Source organism: Herpailurus yagouaroundi, unplaced genomic scaffold, assembly GCF_014898765.1.
Source record: "Herpailurus yagouaroundi ecotype Mexico unplaced genomic scaffold, PumYag 185, whole genome shotgun sequence".
NCBI classification, from domain to species: Eukaryota; Metazoa; Chordata; class Mammalia; order Carnivora; family Felidae; genus Herpailurus; species Herpailurus yagouaroundi.
In genome coordinates, this window is record NW_024412416.1 from 1,302,294 (window position 1) to 1,313,109 (window position 10,816).

General features: G+C 60.5%; 1 long non-coding RNA gene across 1 annotated transcript; it reads left to right on the plus strand.

Moving 5' to 3' along the window:
- Positions 1–8,735: 8,735 nt before the first annotated feature.
- Positions 8,736–9,878, plus strand: LOC121042576 (uncharacterized). Its single transcript, XR_005796298.1, has 2 exons — positions 8,736–9,172; positions 9,576–9,878. It is a non-coding gene; the product is annotated as an uncharacterized LOC121042576 (long non-coding RNA).
- Positions 9,879–10,816: the final 938 nt, after the last annotated feature.

Sequence of the window (10,816 nt, forward strand, 5' to 3'; positions counted from 1 at the left end):
GCACGTCTCAATGGTGGGCATGTCTGAACGGCAGGAGGGAGCACGGTGGGCACGTCTCAACGGTGGGCACGTCTGAACAGCGGGAGGGAGCACGGTGGGCAAGTCTAAATGGCAGGAGGGAGCACAGTGGGCACGTCTGAACCGCGGGAGGGAGCACGGCGGGCACGTCTCAATGGTGGGCATGTCTGAACGGCAGGAGGGAGCACGGTGGGCAGTCTGACAGGTGTCTTTGTAACACTTCGCAGAGTCTGCAGCCAGGATGTGGGTGCAGGAGACTTACTGAGGGGCAAGTCTCAGGAGCAGGGGCTGGAGGAAGCAGAGAAGAAGCTAAGCCAGGACGGGGATCACACCAGTACCGGTGCCCCGGGAGGCAGGGCCTCCTGAACCTGTGCGGGCCCGGGCATGGCTGCGGGCTGCACAGGGGAGGTGGGAGGGGACACACAACCTGCAGGGAAGTAGCCGCCGCTGACCGAAGGCGGTGCTGCAGAGACGGGGCAGCGCGCACGCACAGCGGCTGGAGCCGGAGCCCTGGCCCGCGGGTGGGGCGTCTGGGCGAGGCCCCCCAGGATCCCCCGCGGGCGCCATGTGGCCGGAGTCCTGAGCAAGCTCTCCCGAATCCCCGGCCGGCCGAGCCCTTTCCCCTCTCCTGCCCAAGGTCCTCCCTCCCGCAAAACCTCGAGCGCCTCTCCGGCCCATTCATAAAACGTGGCTGTCCTCCCACCTCGGCTCCCAGGGAGAGCTCATTTCAGGATACAGCCCGGCCCAGCACACGCGCGGCCCCAGCGGCCTGGAGCACCAGCCTCCAACGAGAGGACGGCAGGAGGAGTCACGTTCACGGCCTGACAGTTGCTGCCGAGAGCACGGAAGGCCGGCGTCCGAGGGAGGCTGGCTGCCCAGTGAGATACGAGTTAGGATCCCATGTGTGGGTAGACAGACGTCAGAGCTGAAGTGAACAGAAGGCCCAGGGACGGGGCACTGAGCGCGGCTGAGACAGGGGCGGGCATGGAGGGGCACACATCCTCACAAGGCCGGGGGCTCCGAGCTGGGTACTGGGGACTGGGTGCTGCGGGCTGCGGGCTGGGGACAGGGACCTGGGGGCCGGGTGCTGGGGGCTAGGTACTAGGGCCTGGGTGCTGGGGGCTGGGACCTGGGGGCTGCAGGCTGGGTGCTGCGGGCTGGGTGCTAGGGCCTGGGAGCTGTGGGCTCGGTGCTGGGGGCTAGGACCTGGGGGCTGGGTACTGGGACCTGGGGGCTGAAGATCCCTCCTCCCTCAAGGGGGACAAGTGGAAGGTATTCTTCTCCCTTTTCGGCTTTTCAAGTCGTTTCCACTGAGCTAACACTCATACTCTGTGTAACAGGCTAAACACAAACTCAGCAGAGGACTCAGCAGGTGTAAGAGGAAGCCAGAAGAGGGGGAAAAAAAACCAAGCATGTTAGGATTTCCAGCTTTTAAAGACATCGCCCCACGTACAGACACGTGGCACAGACAAATGTGAACAGCCCGCTCCTGGGACCCCAGGCTCTAAAGCCAAGAGCAGTGACCCCTGCCCTGCACTCGCGCCTGCTGTGACATCCACAAGCCTGGTCCACGTGACTGCACCCACAGCGAGACCAACACGGCAGCCCCCCAGCCGACGCCCACGCTGAGCAGCACGTGCGTCGTTCAAATAGCGCCCGGATTCACACGCGCGTGTCTCATCCCTTCCACACGGTCTACGGCGTCCAACTCACAGACGAGGGCACGGAGCCGCGGACGGGGCAGCGAGCGGGCGGAGACGTTCACAACAACACCCGGACGCAAGCTCAGATCCTCCTTCTGAGCACAGAGACGTTCACAACGGAAACAGCAGATCCTGCGTTTCCCAGTGAAGCTTGCTCCTTCCCAACATGCCCCCTAAAGACACAGCCGTCCCCAGAACCGAATCGAGAGCTGGACACTTAACCGACTGAGCCCCCCAGGCGCCCTCAATGAAACGGACTTTAAAACAATGCTCTCCTCTCCTGGAGCGAAGGACACATCCGGCGTCCGGAAGGCCGGGGCGGCGTCTTGGTAGCCCTTTGAGAGGAGGATGGGGAACACACCTAATTTCTCCTGGCTTATAAACCATCTCCCTTGGCCTCACGGTTTCCACTGATGTCTTGAACTTGCAACCAGTTCCAACTAAGAGATTTCTTGATGGAAACAAAAACAAAAACAAAAACCAAACCAAGTTTCTTAAGGAACGCAGAAGTCCAAAGTTCTAGAGACAGAGCAGCACAGGACGTCCCAGAGCCGTATCCTGCTGGCTGAGCCCCTTCGGGGGTGCTGATGTTCAGCTCGCACCCTCCCAGTACCGCTCCGGGCACAATCACCGTCATTCAGCACCCACCTTGTGCTGAGTCTGTGTGAGAGCCGGACTCAGCAGACTCTGACGACTCCAGAAATTAAGACGTCCTGAGCAGAATGACCTCAACGTCCATTCTTCCTGCACACCACACAATTTAGAGTTCAATTCCCTGTGATTCCTCCATGGCAGGAATGGCACTAACTCATAGAGATGAAGCCACGCAGGGCTGTCCCTGTGTGGACGTGGCATCCGGGAAGCTGTGTGCTTCCGGAGGGGAAACGGTGGAGACTGAACACCCACCTAAGCCCCCAGGCTCCAGCCTCCTCGTCCTGGGGCTCCGTGACAGCCCCACGGAGCCCACGGCCCTCCTCCTGGATTCTGACCCACGCGTACCTGCTCAGCACAACAGCTGAGCACAGGGACTGTCACGAGCCACGGCGTGACGCTTGCCACCGTATTAAAATTCCGCCGGACTCTCAGAACTTCGTCCGAGGGGACCAGCAGCCAAACATTGGAGTGGTTGTATCACGACACACATAATCATGAGACAGAAAGGGGCCTATCAGTTCTACTGTGCACTTTTCAACCTCTGTCAAAAAGAAAACTCAACCTTCCCATTTTGAGAAGCCTGTCACTCGATGGCTGGGGGGCGTGCCCTTTCCAAGCAGACAAGGCCTCGTTCCGTGGTTTGGGTGTCTGAACAGTTTAGAAGCAGGAGGCTGGGCCAGACAACCCGAGGAAGCTTCCAGGTCCTCTGAGCTCACGTGTGCGAATGTGTCCCGCTGTTTGGTTTTCATCGAGAACCGTGGTCACTGCTAACAGGTGTGCACGTTCCTGCCCGTGGGGTCTAAGTGTGCACACAATGGCATTCGTGGGTCTGCAGGAGTCTCTGGGGACTTGTGTGTGGGCATCTACGCCTGACCGTCTGACCTCTAAGGGCCAGTGGTGTTGGGTGTGAGTTCACCCTTCACAGCCTGGGCCTCGCACACAGCCGGTCTCCACACAGTCACCCACGTGGTGCGGACCTGTCACCCACAGCCTCGGGGGCCCAGTGACAGAAAGAACAGAGCCCTGAGCAGCAGGCGGGGCTACAGCTGACGAGCTGTTCAGCATTGGGCAAATCACTTTACCTCTCTGATGTGTCTCCACGTCCCCATCTATAAAATGAACACAAAAGTTCCTAATTCCTAGGAGCACCTGGAATGCTCAGGTGGCTCAGTCAGTTAAGCGTCTGACTTCAGCTCAGGTCATGATCTCACAGTCTGTGAGTTCGAGCCCCACTTTAGGCTCCGTGCTGACAGCTCGGAGCCTGGAACCTGCTTCGGATTGTGTCTCCCTCTCTCTCTCTGCCCCTCCCCTGCTTGTGCTCTCTCTCTCTCTCTCTCTCTTTCAAAAAAAATTAAACATTAAAAAAATAGTAGTGAGGGTGTCTGGGTGGCTCAGTTGATTAAACATCTGACTTTGGCTCAGGTCATGATTTTATGGTTCGTGGGTTTGAGCCCCACGTCGGGCTCTGTGCCGACGGCTCAGAGCCCGGAGCCTGCTTCGGATTCTGTGTCTCCCCCTCTCTCTGCCCCTCCCCCACTTGCTCTCTCTCAAAAATAAGTAAAACATTTTTAAAAAGTATCGAATTCTTTTTTTTTTTTAATTTTTTAACGTTTACTTAGTCAACATGGCTAATGAGTCAGTAAGTCAAGTGGCTTATTTGGGGGCCGAGGGGGAGCGGGGAGGAAAGGGCACATCACCAAATGACCCAGTGCTGTGGGGACAGAGCTTAACCCCACGGGGCCACCCTCCCCGGGCTTGAGCCCACCGCGTGGGCAGGTGCTGAGGGTCACAGACCAACTCAGGCGCTCGCGGGCGACAAGCTGCCGGCCAGAAGTCGCGCACAGGGACCGGGTGGCATCTGCTTCCGCCCCAGGCAAAGCGGCAAAGCTGGTTTCACGACAAAGACCCGCCTTCTGGGCGGGAAGTGCACACAGGGCCTTCTGGGGGAAGCGAGCCAGAAAGCGAGCTTGGTCAGGCCTACGAGCGTCTGCCCCGGCCTTTCACGGAGTCGCAGAAGTAACTACTTCTGAGCACCGGCTCTGTGCAGACCCGTGCCGAGTGCTGCAGACGCGGCCACGAGCAAGACAGACCCCACTCTGCCCTCCAGGAGGCCTCGTGGGGATGCCCCACCTGAACCATCGCAAAGACAGGCACGCGGTTACCTGCGGTGGGAAGTGAGCACACGCGATCTGTGTGGAAGCAGGGGGCGGGGGGCTGACATCTGAGATCCGACCAGAAGGCTGAGGAGGGGACAGAACCTCCAAGCAGACGGCCTAGCATGTGCAAGGGCCCCGAGGCAGTGAGAGCTTGGCACTGTGTGCTGGGAAGCGAGTTTGTGGCCTGCGGCCAGGGAGCACGACCAGAAATGGCAGCTGGAGATGTGGGAGGGTCACACCAGGCGGCATGAGGAAGACTGTAGACCAGTGACAGCATGGGACAGCCCTGCTGGTGAAAGGCAAAGCAGGAGAGGCGCTGCGGCTTTCCACCCCGTTCCATCACCGGCCTCGCGTCCAGCCTGACCGTAAAGTGGTGGCGCTGACGAGCGTGGGAATCGGGGTGCGTGTGGGGCTGCTGGCGCCCCCTCTGTGCTGCCCGAGCAGCCCCGGCCACCCTCTGCGGGTCCGCACGGTGGCCTGGCCCCTTCTTCCCTGGGGGGACCCGGGAGCCCGTGGAGCCCGCCCCCACACCGCCACCACCGAGCACCTGGACCACGGCCATCGTCACCAGCCACCTTCCCCGTCTGTGCCGGAAAACGTGCCTCCTGCAGCGGAACGAGCCTGCCGGGCCCCCACCCCCCTGCATCTATCTCAGAGTCAGCGGAGGCCCCGCCCCCCGCCCCCCTGCCCCTTCCTGACCACACACACTCCGCTCCGTGGCCTGGGACGCGGGTCCTCTCTCTGCCCCCACTCGGCACCCATGCGTCCCCCTGGCCGCGGCCAGGGCGCCTCAGCAAGTCTGCTCGGAATCCCTTCGCCCCCTCCCGTCCTGCTTCTTCAGGGCGTCCTGGCAGCAAAGTTCACACCTGTCGGTGGATGGTGGGTCCCACCTCCAGTGCGTCTGCCTGCGGGACCTGAATTCCCGGGCGGTGGGGCCCGGGACCCCCGGCTTCGTGCTGGGCCTGGGGCACGAGATGCCGGGACCCTCAGGGACACGAGTCTGTAAAGAGGGGTTTGAGACAACAGTGCAGGAGGGGCGGAGGGAGGGAGACCAGATGCTCGGGCTGGCTGTCCACCCTCCCTCCGGGCCCCTCCGCCGCATGCCTTCCTTCCCAGCCAGGACACGCGGCAGGCCGGTGGCCTCGGGGCCCATCTGGCTGCAGGCCGCTCCCTCTGCCCAGGGCTCTCGGGAGGCACCTGGCACGTCTCGGTGTGGGAATAATACCCAGCCCCGCGTCCAAGCCTGCTCTCTCCTCCCCTGCCCTGGAGGGGAGCCCCACCACGTTCCAGCACCATCTGCTTCCGCACAGCCTGCCAGGCTCCCCCTGGCTGAGAGGGTCCCTGGGCCACCACGGGACCAGTACCCACGGCGGGTGGGCAGACACGTGGTCTGGGGTCGGGGACCCAGTCCCAGCTGCGGAATCGCATGGAGGGCGTGGGGGTGGGATGGACGTCCCCACGGAAGGCCGGAGTGTGGAAGGGGCCAGCTCTGGGGTGAAAATGGCCTAAATTCACAACGGTCACACAGCACATCCTGCTAGCACGGGATGCGTCCTGAATTCGGAGGATAAAAGTGAAGGAAGAATCAGGCTGGACGAGGTGGGGAGTCCGGCTCGGCATCCCAAAGGCCAGCCTGGCCGAGCACAGGGGTGCTGGACTTCGTGAGCACCCGTCGAGTGCGGGCGGGGTGTCTGCTGGGGAGGCACGGCTCAGGGACCACCAGGGAAAGTGAAGCAGGGAAGAGAATGACTCACAGGTCTGGAGGAAGCACCCCGCCTGGAGGGGCCCCGCGGGGAGTCAGGACGGGGTGCAGCCCGGGCAGGAGCAGCCTGACCCGGGCACACACCCTGATTAGGGTCCACGGACAGGGTGCTTCTGGGACTCCCGGCAGGCGCGTGGCTGGCTGGCTTGCACTGAAAAGAGCCTGGTTTGGCTGCACCCTGAGGGGTTTTCTCTAAGGGGCCACACAAGGGGAGGGAGCTGGGGGGCAGGAGAGGCTGTGCCCCACCAGGAGTGCGGGGGAAACCACCTCAGGAACCCACACCCACTTGGGACCCTGTGGGCTATTAGAGTGCGCACCTGTGGGAGCAGCTGGTGCGAGGTCAAGGCCCCCGGGCCGCTATTAGGGTGTGCACCTGTTGGGACCTGTGGGAGGGAGGGGGGGAAGGGCGAGGTCAAGGCCCCGCGGGCTGCTCGGCCACACGGAATGGATGCCAAGGCAGACTCCTACGGAGTGATTTAAACTCTCAACAGGGGGCTAATGGTGCGTCCTCATGTACCCAGTGGAGCGAGGGTCTCGGGCCCGAATGGGCCCAGACAAGGAGAGAGGCCAGGACGGCAAATCCCGGGACGGGAGGCCAGTCGGTTGGAGCAGGACCAGGGCCGCCGGCCGGCCGCTCTGAAGCAGGCTTGCTGGGTGGTGCCCACCCCCGTGCGGCAGCTGCCGCGGACCCGGGTGCCGAGAGCAAGGCTCCCGGCTCAACCCACACCGGCCGTGTGACCTCCAGCAGGTCACCGGACTTCTCTGAGCCCCTCACCTGTAACACGGGGACTGTAAGGTGCCTCGCGGGGCTGGGGGGTGGGGGTGGTCTGAGGAGCTGACCACGGGCCGGCCCCGCCCCCAGGACTCCCAGCCTCGAGGGACGCTCGCGGGATGAGCCGCCGGCCTCCCGGGCGAGTGTCTCATCACGAAGTCCGGCAGCCTCAGTAACGCTCCACACGCGAACCACTGGGAAATGCACATCCAAACCACCAGAGACGCCACCCGGGAGCCACCGGGGCGGCCCCCGTCCCAAAGCGGCAAACAACACGCACTGCCGGGCCGTGGCGGAACCGGAAGCCGTGTCCGCTGTGGGCGGGAACGTACAACGGTGGCTGCGGAACGCGCCGTGGCGGTTCCGGCTCCAGCGGCGGCGGAAAGGATCGTGGGGCCCACGCACGGGCGTGTCGCCGAGCCTCGGAGACGGGGAGACGCTGCACCTGGGGCAGCACCGAGGACCCCTGGGCAAAGGAAGTCCGCGTCAGAGACCGCGGCGTGTGGCCCCGCGAATGTGATGGACCTGGCCTCGGCAAGGTCACGGCAAGGTCATGGTTGTCGCGGGAGCCCAGAGTGGGGGTCGGAGCTCCAGTCCAGCAAGACGAGTGAGCTCTGGGGCCTCTGGGCGGCTCAGTCGGTTCAGCGTCCGACTTCGGCTCAGGTCGTGATCTCGCGGTTGGGGAGTTCGAGCCCCGCGTCGGGCTCTGTGCCGACGGCTTGGAGCCTGGAGCTGCTTCGGATTCTGGGTCTCCCTCTCTCTCTGGCCCTCCCCTGCTCACACTCTGTCTCTCTCCCAAAAATAAATAAAGATTAAAAAAAAAAAAACAGACATATATATATTGGAGGGGCGCCTGGGGGCTCAGTCAGTTGAGCGTCTGACTTTGGCTCAGGTCATGATCTCAAGGTCTGTGAGTTCCAGCCCCGCATTGGGTTCTGTGCCGACAGCTCGGAGCCTGGAGCCTGTTTCGGATTCTGGGTCTCCCTCTCTCTCTGCCCCTCCCCTGTTCATGCACTCTGTCTCTCTGTCTCAAAAATAAATAAATGTTAAAAAAAAAAAAAAAAGACAAGCCGCACTCTGCAGGTGGCTGGGGCAGACAGTCACACAGCAACGTGCTCACACAGCAGCCACTGCACCCCTACACCTACCAGTGGTTAGGATGCTGCTTTATGTCGTCCGTAAATCAACACGTAAAGTGTTAAAGGCTGAGAACGCGGTATCAGAAGCTTGAGACTGGGTGCCAGGAGGCCTCGGTCCAGGGCAGGGAAGGGAGGGCGGGTCCTCCTGGAGGGAGTGGCAACGTCGGAGAGCTCACGGCTGAACAGGGACCACCAACAATGCCCGACGGGCAACGGGGTCGGCCCAGGGGAAGGTCACAGAGGGCGAGGCAGAGGGCACTACCAGTCCGGACAGCAAGTTGTGACAAGCTCACTAGGGCCGCTCTGGACTCGGTCAGCAGTGCGCACCTTCCCGGCGGGCTCTCATTTCGTAGACGCCCCCCCCCCAAACATAGGCGGCCTCGATCTGCCCTCTTCCTCTCAAAATCTTGATCCCTTTGCACCCCAATAGGATCTGAGTCCCAAGAGGCTTCTCTGCTGTTTCTTTCGGGCAGCCCAGCAAATCCTCAGGACAGCGGGGCTGCAGGTGCCTGGCTAAGGTCCTGGGGTTTCAGGAGCGTGTGCGGGAACCTCGCAGCCACCGGCCGGGCACCCAGCCTGCTCACTCGGCAGGACAGACCTGGCGTTCTTGTCCCAGCCGGGTCCTCAGCACTCATTCTTTCGCCCCCTCTGCCAAGCCCCCCTTCTTGGAACCCGGGCCCGCGGCCCCACAGCTATACAGCTTTACACAAAGGGGGTACCACACGGCAGTTTCCAAACCCCCGGCTCCTTCCAATCTCTGTGTCTTCTCTCTCTCTCTCTCTCTCTGCTTCACCTCTTCTGGGTAATTAAATGGAAAGAGCCTAGAAACCCCCTTCTAATCAATAATTCAAAATGTTGGTCTCCAGTGACATTTTTTCTCATTACAGTTCTCCGGGTCAGGCATTCATGAATTCTCCAGGATGGAGGTCCCCGCTGGGATCTGGAAGTACAATTAACACCGTCTTTGGGTAATTATGTATTTTTAACTTATCCTGCTCCTTCTTTCCCCCCCCCCCCCAAGCAGCCAGAAAGGATTATTTATAAGTAAAGGGAAATGTTACGGTCTCACGAGTTGGGCATTTGTAAAGAAAGAGATGTTTGAAATATTTGCTGAGTCGAGAAGGAGGTGAAAACGGTTCAAGCCCCGCTTAAAAATTCCTGACGTGACATTTCGGCTTTGTAATGAGCACCCCGGGTGTCCCTTCTCTGCTGGCCCCGCCTGCCATCTCCTTCTCCCTCGGGAGACCGTGATGATGGCTCAACCAGCACCCGTTCTTTCCTTCCCTCAAAATTCCATGTCAGTAACAGAACGCTGATTTTGTTCAGCACGGCAAGGTGTCCAACTTAAAATCCCTCCCAACTCCACTGCAGCTAGAAGTGACCAGGTGAACGTGTCGGCCGGTGAGGTGCAAACAGAAGTCTACTGTGTGAGGCCTCAGGGAAAACGAAGCCCACTCAGCCGGCCTATGCCTGTGCCCAGCCTGGAATGTGAAAGTGATGGCTGGAAGAGGAGCAGCCATTTTGCAACCATGAGGATAAAACTCACACATTAAGAATGACACAGCAGAGAGCCAAAAAACGAACAAAACCCCAGACACAGCTGTGCTGGTCCTGAATAGACTTCTTCAGGATTCCTGTCATTTGTGAAAAACGAATTCCGTTGTAGTTAAGCCACTGGTAGATCTGTTTTCTCTCACGTGTGGCCGGTGCGAGCCCTGAATGACGTACCCTTCTAGATAACTGGACACTCGCAGAGCCAACCAAACCAGCATCAGAGGAGACACGGGCAGTGTCTAAGGCCATCCTCCACTGAAAATGGTGTGTTTTCAGGCTCCCCTGCCCTGCAGGTTAGGAATGCGGGGTTGAGTCACCGTCTCTGAGGACAAGAACCTCAGCGGCCACAGTGAACACCTGCCGTTATGTCTCAAGCCCCCGGCACCCCCGCTGGGGCCCCAGGCTGCTGAGGCCCTCCTTTTACAGGGAACTACCCCTTCTCCGTGCAGCTCCCTCTTCTCCTCGTGCCCCTGGCTCTTCCTCCCCAGGGATCACTGTTTGCCCCAGCCTCACTGCAGGACCGATCTGCTCTCCCTCCTCCCGGTAACCGCCCCCTCCCCGGGCGGGGCAGACCGTCACCCAGGAAGTGTTGCCTCTTCGCTCCTCGCTTCCGTGCTCCAGACTGACACATACTGTGTGCCTGAGCCCCTGGGACGCCCAGGCCTAGTATCCAAGCCGAACCGGTCTTCTCTCGTTAGTCGAAGCCACCGCGAGCATCTCTTCACACCCACTAGAAAGGCTATTATTTATTTTTTTTTTTCATTTTTTTTAATGTTTATTTGAGAGAGAGAGAGAAAGGAGAGAGAGCGCGAGTGGAGGGGGGGACAGAGAGAATCCCAAGCAGGCTCTACACTCAGCACAGAGCCCCACTCGGCCCCCAACTCACCAACCTTGTGATCCAGACCTGAGCGGAAATCAAGAGTCAGACCCACGGAGCCACCCAGGGGCCCCTGTTATTTTTATAAAAAACAAACAAAATAACAAGTGTTGGCAAGGACGTGAAGAAATTACTGGCGGAAATGTGAAACGGTGGGGCCCCTGTGGAAACCGGCAGGGCG